This window comes from Nanorana parkeri, unplaced genomic scaffold (genome assembly GCF_000935625.1).
Source record: "Nanorana parkeri isolate BGI_ZX_2015 unplaced genomic scaffold, ASM93562v1 scaffold1570, whole genome shotgun sequence".
Taxonomy (NCBI): domain Eukaryota; kingdom Metazoa; phylum Chordata; class Amphibia; order Anura; family Dicroglossidae; genus Nanorana; species Nanorana parkeri.
In genome coordinates, this window is record NW_017307838.1 from 61844 (window position 1) to 73909 (window position 12066).

The following is a 12066-nucleotide window of genomic DNA, read 5'->3' on the forward strand; positions in this document are numbered from 1 at the left end:
GCCTCCGCCCAGCTGTCATTTGCGGGCCTTTCGCCCCGATTCGGCTCGGCTGAGGCACTCGGCCGCCTTGGACTGCTGTACGGGATATAGTGTATAGCCCATACAGCAGCCCTTTGGTTCGACTGAACCGAAGGGATCCGGCAGCCGAAGGATCAGCCGAAGCTACTGCTGGATCCTTCAGCTCCTACGTGAATAACCCCCTAAATATCATCTATTAGTGTCTAGGGACACTGTCACCAGACCATTTAAGTAAAAATCTCCCCTTAGGGTTATATGAGCATTTGATGAACCTGTAAAAGCCTCTCTTGTCTAAGCATCCAAAAGCCTCAGACTGCTGGCTGCTGGAGCCACCATCTTGGATGTGATGTCAGCTGCCCAAGCAGACTCAGAGCTGACATTATAATATTCCCCTTCCCTCCTCCTCTGTTAGTTTGAAAGCTGGGCCAGCACAGACAGTAACTGGACACTCCAAGAAAAGGTGAGGGCTTTGAAGTGCAAGGAGGGAGATGGCTGTGCTGGGGAATTGACTGATTCCTGGAATAGTCATATTTTCTAGAAAGTTCTGAAAAGAAAGTTATTTTCTAGAAAGTTTCCATAAAAAATAATTTATGGAAAAGAAAAACTCTGCAACTAAGCATTTGAAATGTGATAGTTCTGTGCTTTTACCTGCATTCCTTTCAGCCGGTGACAACATCTCTTTAAGAATTTGCTTTAAACTAACTAAATATATGGAGATATTTGTCATAAGGTATAAACAGTTGCTCACCCATGAATGTACACTGGAATGTGCCTACTACTATTGACATGGTATAGGTCCACACAAAAGCAGCAAAAAATGTTCCCAAGTACCTCCCACTTATGTTGAAGAGGATGCGTCACCTCGGGCTCCATCCTCCACATTTGACGGGAATGCCCCTTAAACACTTCCTATTGGACAGAAATCCACGTTACTGGTAGGCTGACAGGTCAAGCCACCCCAAACCTACCTACTACATGACACCGAGACCCCAACAGGCCCATACAAAAGGTCTAGAACTATCCATCTACTCAATGCATCCAAAACGTTCATCCCTGGACATTGGAAGACCACAACACCCACCCTGACCATTACTGAATGCTGCAGTAGAATAATTCAAGGGGGTGGAGGAAGCTTGAGCTATTACAAATGATACTGTTGAGCAATACAGACATCCCGGGCCGCATAGTTATTATTCAAGATTCATGCCATTAACGCTTGACCAAACCTACCGATGGCTCATATGCTCCAGTCTTTGCACTCTTTTATGAAACCTTCCGGGACTGGAAAATGGAACTCAACCTTGGCTACACACCTTGGTGCATATAGCCTCTCTAACCTCCTATAATTTCCTACCTACCGTTCCCCCTACCTTATGTATCCTGGCCTTCCTCCCCATCCAGTACCTGGAGTACATACCTTGGTACATTAAGCCTCTCTAACCTCCTATAATTTACCTACCCACAGTTCCCTGTCCTCAAGTATCCTGTCCTTCCACCTCATCCAGTACCTGGACTACATACCCTGGTGCACTAAGCCTCTCTAACCTCCTATAATTTCTTACCTACAGTTCCCTGTACTCATTTATCCTGGCCTTCCTCCCCATCCAGTACCTGGACTACACACCCTGGTGCATTTAACCTCTCTAAACTCCTATAATTTCTTACCTACCGTTCCCCCTCCCCTATGTAGCCTGGCTTTCCTCCCCATCCAGTACCTGGACTACATACCCTGGTACATGTAGCCTCTCTAACCTCCTATAATTTCTTACCTACCGTTCCCCCTCCCCTATGTATCCTTGCTTTCCTCCCCATCCAGTACCTGGACTACATACCCTGGTGCATTAAGCCTTTCTAAACTTCTGTAATTTCCGACCTACAGTTCCCCCTCATCATGTATCCTGGCCTTCCTCCCCATCCAGTACAAACCTCCCCATCCCACTTTTTTTTCTCTCCCCCATAGTTTTGCATTTCTCCTCACCTCTCCCCTAACTTCCTCCTCCTCCTCTATATGAATTTGCTTTTAGTCTTTCACAGTTCTTAACACACTTTGTTCAAAGAATTAGAAAATGACGGTAGCCACAATACGTGTCACTCGCGGCTGATCATACAGGCTCAACTGGTCTTGTTGAAACCTGCGCTCCTCAAAGTTTTTTTTTTTTTTACACTAACTCCCTCTGGGTTACCAGCCAATAGATTTCAGATCCTTCTCATGCCACGTTCACATTTCAAATAATATTCCTGCAAATGTTCCAGTTTCCATGCGATGGATGTGATCTATAATTTTGCAACAACCTGATGTTATCTGTTCTTACAATCTGTTCACTTTTTGTTATATGCTTAAATAAACTCATAATATATATACAACTGAGGCCACTTTTGCCTCATTTTTGTATGCTTAATTGCAGCTCTCACATATCCTTCAACCTTTTTTAAACCCGAACTGAACTTTCACTTTAATTCAGCTATATTCCAGGTGCATCAAAACAAAAGTGTTCAAAGTCTTAAGCTGCCCATACACCTTACAATTATCTGCAGATTTTCTGTGGTCAGATGGAAAAGGTGCAACAGATTCCTCCATCTACACTTAACTGTGTGGATGGCGTAATCTCCACCTGGGCCAATCTGTTGCACTTTTTCCATCTGACCAAAGAAAATCTGCAGATAATTGTAAGGTGTATGGGCACCTTTACAGTTTGTCTTAGAGTAGTGAAGTAGACTTGGTCTCTTTGTGGAAGCAGTGGCCTCTCTGCAGAGATGTGACACGCCCCCTGCCACCTAGCACTAGACCTGTCCAGTCAACAGGGAGCAGGGGTGTGTTGGACCTCTGCAGAGAGACCACTGCTTCCACACAGAGAGCAAGGTCCCTTCTCTGCAGCATGCTGGCAGGGGACAGGCTTTTCTACTCCGGATGTGGCTGCTTTCTAAAGAAAATGAACTGTAAGACTTTGCACACTTTTGATGAACCGAGAATGTATTTAGCTGATTCTAACTGAACATTCAATTTGGCTTTAATTTAAAAAAACAAAATGATGCATCAAAGAAAGCTTTACTTAGTGAATTTATGTCTGACCCCCTCCTCCAGAAAACGCTCATTGCCTGGCTGGTATAGTGTTGTAATGGGTTCATTATGTGTGAGGCACAAGACTTGGAACGAGGAAACAGATCAGGAATTCTATTTTCATACTGACCTTCTAATCTGAAAACTTGTTCAAATTAGAAAGTCAAGCCAGTGATTTCCAGGCAACTACTATACTCAGAAATAGGTCAGCAGTAGCAGCCCCCATATTTGTCTTGGCACAGGACAGGTTAACCTCAATTCTTAGGAACTAATAGCAACGAATTGGAATTCCCTCTACTGAAGTCAGAGTGGTACTGGGTGAATTTATATGCCTGCAGCATCTTCTTGGAAGGAACCACATGCAGAAGAACCTGGTGTCTGTCACCGCCAGATTAGTGGTACGTGAGGCACTTTTGGATAGTGTTAGATCTACTACACATACCCTAGGGTTGCCACCTGTCCTGGATTGACCCAGACAGTCTGGGTTTTGAACGCTGTGTCCGGGTTTCCTGGCAGCTGAAACCCGGACACAAGATGTCAGGCAGACAGGGGCAACCAAAATGAAGATAGGGGCTACTGGCCCCCCACTGAAAATAGTCTCAACTGTGATATTTACAGGTGAATGGGTGGCGCTATTTACATATGAATATGACACAAGTCATTCTCCCCAAAAAATGTCCGCGCGTCACTAGCGTGTTCGGGTTTCATTTGAAGAAAAGGTGGCAACCCTAACTTACCCATCTATACATGTATTGTTTTTAAATAATACCGCATGCCTAGTGATATAATTTTTATGTATAGATCTAGGTATTTAATAGAAACCCAGGGCAGCAATTCCCAACCTCTAGGATTTCCACTGGTTTGATTAAAGGATTTAGGTTTATTGAACTAGACAGGTTGTGCCACCCACTCAGTTGACCAGTCTTCCTCACCATTGACTTTTAGGGCTGCCACTGATGATATTAGGTTGGATGAAGCTTTTAGGTGATCATAATGCTGCAACTGTCTGTGATCAACAGCGGTTACAGGACAACTGCCACCCATGATTATAATAAAAGTAGCAGTGAGGCCTGCACAATGGATCCATGAGCACTGCAGCTTAGGCTGGCCTTACACTGAACATTTTTTTTATTTTTCAGGCCTGCTCCATTTTCCCATCCATGCTCAATCCCCCCTTCCCTGTCAGCTACTGTATAATGACTGCCGCTGTCAGAATATGTAACAGATTCTGGCACACAGTTCCATGCTCCAATTCTCTATGTCGAATACACAATTCACATTATACAAAATGCTAACCCGTTTCAGCCACACGCAGCCTTAGTTATAGTTGACTAAGGCCATGTGTGGCTGAAACGCAATAGTGTTTTTTCTATGTGAGCTGCTTAATTGACATATTGAATAAAGAACTGGAGTGTGGGGCGGTGTGTCGGAATCTGTGTTAAATATACAGTGGACTGAGATGGACGGAGCACCAACATTCCCTTTTCATCGACTATTCTGGGCTCAGGTCCAATGGGCTTTCAGCTTGTCCACTGTCAGAATACCTGAGAGCCATTGACTACAGTCACTGTTCAGCTAAAAATTTTCAGCCCGGGTTTTTCCATAAAAGTCAATTGAATAATCAACTTTTGTTGAACAGAGGCATGCTGAATGGAACACACACGTCGAATTTTGACCAGTGTGTGCCCAGCTTTAAACCTTGTAGAAAAGGGCATTCTCACCTTTTAACTGGTGAAATGTTCGAAGTGGGACTAACCGGCTACGATGAGAATCTGATGTGAATGTACACTATGTAAAAGCGCTGCGTAAATTGTCGGCACTATATGAATACCTCTAAATTAATAAATAGTAAAAAATTGTATTTCAGCAAGAGATCGTCTGTCAGCCTGTTCTAATGAAACCAAATAATGTATACAGTTCAATAGGAGACGTCCCGTGTTTCTCCCATCTCAGGTATTTGCCCTTTTTATTAATATTAGCGCTGGTATTAGCTGAACAGTGCTGTGTAGAGAGGTGTAAAAGGTAAACATGGTGCTGCCTTAAGCCAATAACCTATCTTTCAGAGCACGCACACGGATATCCGCTTTCCAGCACTACACTAGCAAAACCGGTGCCAGGTTTTGTCATAATCCTGCCATGTGGGTTTAACCAGTTGACATCCGCGGTGTTAAACCCCCTTCCCATCCAGGCCATTTTTCAGTATTCAGCGCTGCGGTACTTTGACTGACATTTATTCCGTCATGCAGCGCTGTACTGAAATGAATTTTATACCCTTTTTTGGGGACAGATAGAGCTTTCTTTTGGTGGTATTTATTCAGAAGTCTCCATTTTTTATTTTTTTTTGCATATATCTACTGCTAGCAAGCAGAAGATACTGTATATGCAAAAACATAAAAACAATAAAAAAATGTGTCAAATAGACAATTACTTACCTGTGTCTGCACCGCTTGGCTCCTGGCTGCAGAACACATCTTCCAAACGGCCCATGCAGGAGGAAGTGTAGGTGGGTGCATGCGCAGTAGAGATCACTGGTGGGGAGAAGGGGAGAGACTTGCTGTAAGTCAATGCACGCAGCCGTGAGCCTGCACGTCGGACAGACACCGTGGGACCCGAGGAGTTTGCGCTGGGTCAGAGACCCGAAATCAGCGCTGAAGGGACTGCTGGAAACGGGAAGGAAGAAGATGATCGGATCAAGAGGCATCACACAAGTTGAGTATTAAAAGTAGAAACAGAATGGGGGGAAAAAACATGACTTTAATGTCACTGTAAAGAGGATCTGCATGCTAGGGCTACTTGAAAAGAACTGGAAAATGAACATTCCGCCTGCTTCTGTACATGCTGCTTTTATTTTGTCTAGCCGGCCAGAGAATTTAAGTATATAAATTCCTTGATTTTTTTTTCACGTCTTCATATACATTCTATTCCATGCATACCAACCTGTCCAGCAAAAATGACAGTGACAGGGGTTGGGTGCTTAAAGTGTATGTAAACCCTCACAATGAACTTCACTTACTTGCTCCATTTTGCTCTGCTAATTATACCATTAGCAGGTTTTTGTAAAGCAGGTGTTATGGAGATGAGAAGGGGGGAGTTAAAGGAGAACTATGACATGAGTGATTTCCACTCACCTTATAGTTCTAAGCCGACCTGTGACAATGAGACTGTCACAGGTCGGCTCAGTAGATCGGGAGGTGAGGGAACACATACCGGCGTTCGCTCACCTCTCGATCCTGTCACAGCTCTCCGCCGTGACAGGGGAGGGGCTGGATTCCCCTCTTCCCTCTCCGATCTGCCAGCGCTGACTGGCGGAACGGACGGGGGAGGGGGCGGGTACAGCTGGCTCTGCCTCTAGATAGGCAGAGCCAGCTGTCACTCACGCAGCTGGGCGGATCCCGTCATTTAAGTCCGGATCCACTCCAGGTGCGGCGTCTCAGTATACCGTGAGCTGTAGCTCGCGGTATACTGAGCTTAGGGTAACGGGAGGACGCTAGTTTGTGTCCTCCCGTTACCCCAAGGAGAACTATGGGGAAAAACACTGACCCCATAGTTCTCCTTTAAGTAAGGCTTAGGGGGAGATAAGAAGGGGGGGGGGAGGTAAGTAGGGCTTATGGAGATTAATGAATCCAAAATCTCCCATTTAGATGTGACCGTTGTCATCTGTTCAAGGTAATGACTGGGTGACAGCAGCCACATCTGTAAATGTTAGTATCTAATCGTATATATGATTACATGAGCCTTGGAATAGATTAGACATGTGCACTGCCAAAAAATTTGTTTCGTTTCGTTTTAAATTCGGATTTGTGTTATTTCGTTTTTTGGGATTCGGGTGTGAAAGTCAATTCGGATTCGGAATTCGGACGAAATTTGGTAGCGGTAGTTATAACATTCGTTTGGTTTTCTGTTCTTATTCGTTTAGTTCGTTCGTTCGTTTGCAGCAAAGGGACATTTGAGGGGGAAAAAATATTTTTCTCCTTCTCTAATGTCACTTTGCTCCAATGAACGAAACGAATAAGAAACGAATAAGAACCGAAAACGAAACGAACGTTCGAACTACCGCTACCGAATTTCGGAAATGGAAATTCGGATTCGTTTGCATTCGTTATGTCTGTAATTCGGACATTCGGATACATCCGAATTTCCGAAAATTCATCCGAATTTCGATTTGGAACTTAACGAATCGCACATGTCTAGAATAGATTACATACGATTACACGCGGACTGCTGCTTACAGATGCGGCCGCTGTCACCCGGTGGAGGAGGAGGCAGGCTGGAGGAAGTGCTGGCCGGCCCCCGAGCTTTGGGTGAGTATAACTTTGTTATTTTAGAAGCTAGACACAAACGAGCGCTTAACCCCTGCAGTGCAGGGGTAGCCCCACTGCAAGGGTTAAGAAAAAGTTTTCCTGAAGTTCTTCTTTAACTTTCTATGTAGATTAGAGGACAACAAGGAAGATGGTTGGAAATTTTGTGTGGTTTTGCATAGGTTTTTTTGGTTCCACTGCAGGTTCGAAGCTTTCCAGACTTAAAGTGACATTAAAGTCAAAAATATTTTCCTCAATGTTAATATCAGCACTTACCTTAAATGATGTTTCTTAATCCGATCTTCTTCTTCCCTGTCGTTTTCATCTGTCACTCCAGCGCTGCTGCGGGTCTCCGATCCAGCGCTGACTTCTCTGTCCTTGCTGGCACTTCCTGTCCCACAGTGTCTGCATGTGGGTGCACGCCGTCCATATACTTACCTTGTGTCTCTCCTCGTCTCCCGGCCGAAAATGTGAACTGCGCATGCGCCCGAGAATTTTCAGAATTTCGGACGGGAAATCACAGGTTTTGATCTCTTTTAAAACGTTTTTTTTTACACTTTTTGCATATATCTACTGCTTGCTAGCACTAGATACTGTATATGCAAAAACACCGGAGGGTTTAATAACCCTTTAACCACATATGGAGGATGATATGCACACAAAATTATCATGCCACATAACTTGTCAAGTGAAACCCACAAAGGCTTTATTATTACGCAATCATATTTGAAAAGAAAAAAAACCCAATCATTAAAAATTTCAGTGATGGTTTGTGAGATATTTGCATGATTTTCGATAACGTTCTTTGACTTGAAATTCTGTATTCAGATCATCATCCTTTACCTTGAGTTGTAAAGTCCCAGCTCATCCTCTCCTGTTATAAGATCAGCATTGTAATAGGAACACATACTAGAGTTGTTGGGATAATGCAATCAAAGCTTACTTGAAAAAAAATCAAAAATCATTTTATATGCTGACCACTGTCCGCCCATCACTTTCAACTTTTTCACTTCCAACTTCCTAGTTTTTGGAAGTTCACTTCCAACTTCCCAGTGTTCTTTATGTCTCTTTTCCTGCTGCTTGATGTCATCCAATCTCAATTTCTCAAAACTACGTCCAGAAATGTTACATTGTTTAGAGGTTGAGTTGTAGTTCAGAAGGCAGGCTCTGTTAGCCCTGTTTTTGCGCGATAACAGCATGCAGTTATTTGCACGTTGTGCACATTTGTGTGCGCGATTTAACGCACGTACATGAAGATGTGCGTTTTGATTGGCAGCTCATAAACCATTGTGGGCAATGGAAGAACATGCGTATAAACGCGCAATAAACGCTCACGAAAAAATGTGCGGCATGCTTCTGTTGCGCATTTTTCGGCGTTTCCAATGAAGTCTATGGGGAGGAAAAGTGCTTTTAACTGCCCAAAGAAGCTCCTGTATCTTTTCAGGCGTCTGGCGTTTTCCTGCTCGGGTGTGAACCAGGGCCATTGAAAATCATGAGATTTCTTGTGTTGGGCAGTTAAAAGCACTTTTCGAACTGCTCAAAAACACCTAGGTGTGAACCAGGGCTGAGTGTTGTGATACAAGGAAGTGCATATTCACAAGGCATTCCGGATGTACATTCTATGGGCAGTTCAGGTTACAACCTATTAAACTGATATGGTTGTTAGGAGTGGGATAGAACTTATGGAAATCCAATATAGAAAATCATATTTATTTTTTGCCCATAGATACCCTTTAGGCCTTGTTCACACCGAAATTGTGTGCGTTCCAGAGCGGTAGCTGCTGGAACGCACCGTGATCGCTAAGAAACTTCCCACCGATGGCAAATCCTTGCCACGCGTCCGATCGCACTGCAGGCGGGGGGACATGGAAGCGGTGCCATTGAGTTCAATGCACCGCCACGCCCCCTCCCACCCCAGAACGCGGGGGGAAGTTTCTTAGCGATCGCGGTGCTGCTCTGGAACGCACAAGGTTTTGGTGTAAACAAGGCCTCAAAACCACCTTAAAAGGAATCTACAATGATGGAAAAATGGGAGCTGCCATTGCTTTATTGGTTTATTAAAGGTGCAAGCTGCATGGCTGTCATCTTCTTCCGGACTTGCTGCCTATCCTCACGGTTCCCTTGTCTGGTATGACTTTCAGTTAACAGTGTCATGTTCTGTGTTCTTATCTACAGGGAGTGTCTTCCACACACACACACCTGTATCTTTTGCCCTGGACAAAAGGAAGTCATATTCCCCTCATCTGCTATGTAGATATGAGATATCTCTGCTTTAACAAACTCTCCCTGCAAAAGATAAAACATTCACTTATTGTTTACTTTACTCAAGCCACAAATGTCTGCAGACTCATTTCTATGTTAGATCTTTCCTGGTAACTGGTCTGTGTGTGGCCCTTGCTGCACTTGAAGTGTATTTATAAAACGTTCGCTGGGGTAACAGCTCTGCGAACGTCTATGTTTTACATTTACAGCCCGTTACGGCCACTAGATGGAGCCAAGGAGCATAGGAAATTTCAAAAAACAGTAGCATGTGTATTACTGTATCTGCAGCCTGATTGCCTTACAGTGATAATAATCTAAATGTGCATATAAGGGACGATATCGCGTCAAATAATGGGGAAGACGTGGAAACAAAGGGTTCAGCTGGGCTATAACACCGGTTTCCCGTCTATCCTCATCTGCTTTGTTGAAAAAAGTCAATTGTTTACAGAGTTCAACAGATCAAGCTGAAATGTTTCAATTAGAGAAGAGATAGGAAACATCCGGCCCTCCAGCTGTGGGGAAACTACAAATCCCATGAGGCATTGCAAGATTCTCACAGCCACAGGCATGACTCCCAAGGACAGATGCATCATGGGATTTGTAGTTTCACCACAGCTGGAGGGCTGGAGGTTCCCCATCCCTGAGTTAGAGAGAGAGTGTCTGAAAATGAACAGCTCTTGCCGCTGCTATCTCTTTGGAAATCGATAATGCTTTGTCAATCCTTGGTCCTGATTGCACTCTGTACTAAATAGTTATTTGTAGACAAGAAACATAAAACCATTTTTAATGATCTTCGCAGGAATGGATATTTACTTTTGCCAAGATGCCAACTGTTTAGTATTTGTTTGAAGGACTCTGAGCCACTCACCCTGCCAGCACTCGGTCACGTCTCTGTGCTTGTTAACCACTTGCCTATGTTAGTGCTGCCAGGTACTAAACTGCTGGAGTGGACTCTGAGCAGTAAAGTCCCCTGATCTGGTTCTGTTCTGAAAGGCTGGCTGAGCAGAATTGGAGAAGAACTCTAGCTGCTTGAGTCCCATGGACCACCCCTGGGTTATCTAGCCATTCAGAGCCCTCTACAGCAGTCCATTCTGCACAGGAAGTACAATACGTCTCTGCCTGGTACAACCAGCCATTCCTTTGTACATCAATATTTGGAAAAATGACTCATATTCATTATGTGGTAATAAAGTTGTATTACTAGTGTTCTACCTACATTTCAAGATAAGGAAGTGGAGGAAATTCCACTGAACTGTGGTAAAGAGTTCAGCCAAAGGAGCGTGTTATCATGAGAATAGCGAGTCTATATCAATGGCATGTGCGCTTTTGTTTATTCAAGTGTAAGTTGCCTTTTGCGGCCTGTGCTTATTGTTGCTGGCCTGTATATAAATAAAAGGGAACAGAAGAGGTGGAAACCAATCCCTAAACCAACTTACCAACCCTGTTACATTGTACGTGGGTGGGAAATACTTGTGCTTGTCAATGTGTCTTTGTGAAAGTAGACCTAAACCCTAACTGGGTGACATTCAGTTCACTAAATCTCTGTGTTATAAACAACTGCAGTGCCTTTTTTTTTTTCCACTGAAAATACTGTTGTCACATATTTTTTTCCTCCAGTCTTTTATCAGCCACTTCCTGCCTCCATGCACTGGTTACACAGCACTGCTTTGCACTGGACTGCTGATAGTGACAATAGGGGAACATAAGTTGGCACAAGTGCTTATAGTCTCTACAAGGGGCCCATGTGACAGGATGACAAAGCAGGAGCACAGTTGTCACCCTATAATAATTATAATATGTAGTGATGAGCTCAGGTTTGAACTGAACCTGAGCTCCTCCACACACAGAAGAAGCTCCTTTCACTTTTCCCGCAGCAGAATGTACATAAAGAGGCGGGATACAGTGACATCATTGACCTTATATGGCCACATGGCTAGATTTGGTTAATGACATATAAGGTCAATGACATCAACACAAGCATCCCTCCCCTTTTTTCTATCCTGGGGAAGCCCCAGCCTGCAGCTGATTGGGCAGGTGGCCGATAGCACTTTAATGTGGGGAGGAGCTCAGGTTCAGACCAGGTTCGGTCTAAACTTGAGCTTGCCCCGAACAAGGACCTTTATGAAATGATCACCAGGTATTCCTTCAGTGAAGGCATCAGATTTTTAAGGTTTGAAGAAAAAGTTTAAAAATGAATTGAACAAGTTAAAGCTTATATGACATTTTAGCATTGGGATTAGATCTACTTTAAGGGGAAATATAGAGGACAAGGAGAAGAGGAGAAGATAGAAATACACTGATAAGAGGGGCAACGGGAGACGAGGAGGGAGTAGAAAAAAATAGGTTAAAAAAAAGTGGAGAGAGAAAAGAGAGAGATGGAAAAACAAAACCCGTCATGGAATCATTTTGAACATTACTTTATTTCTATGG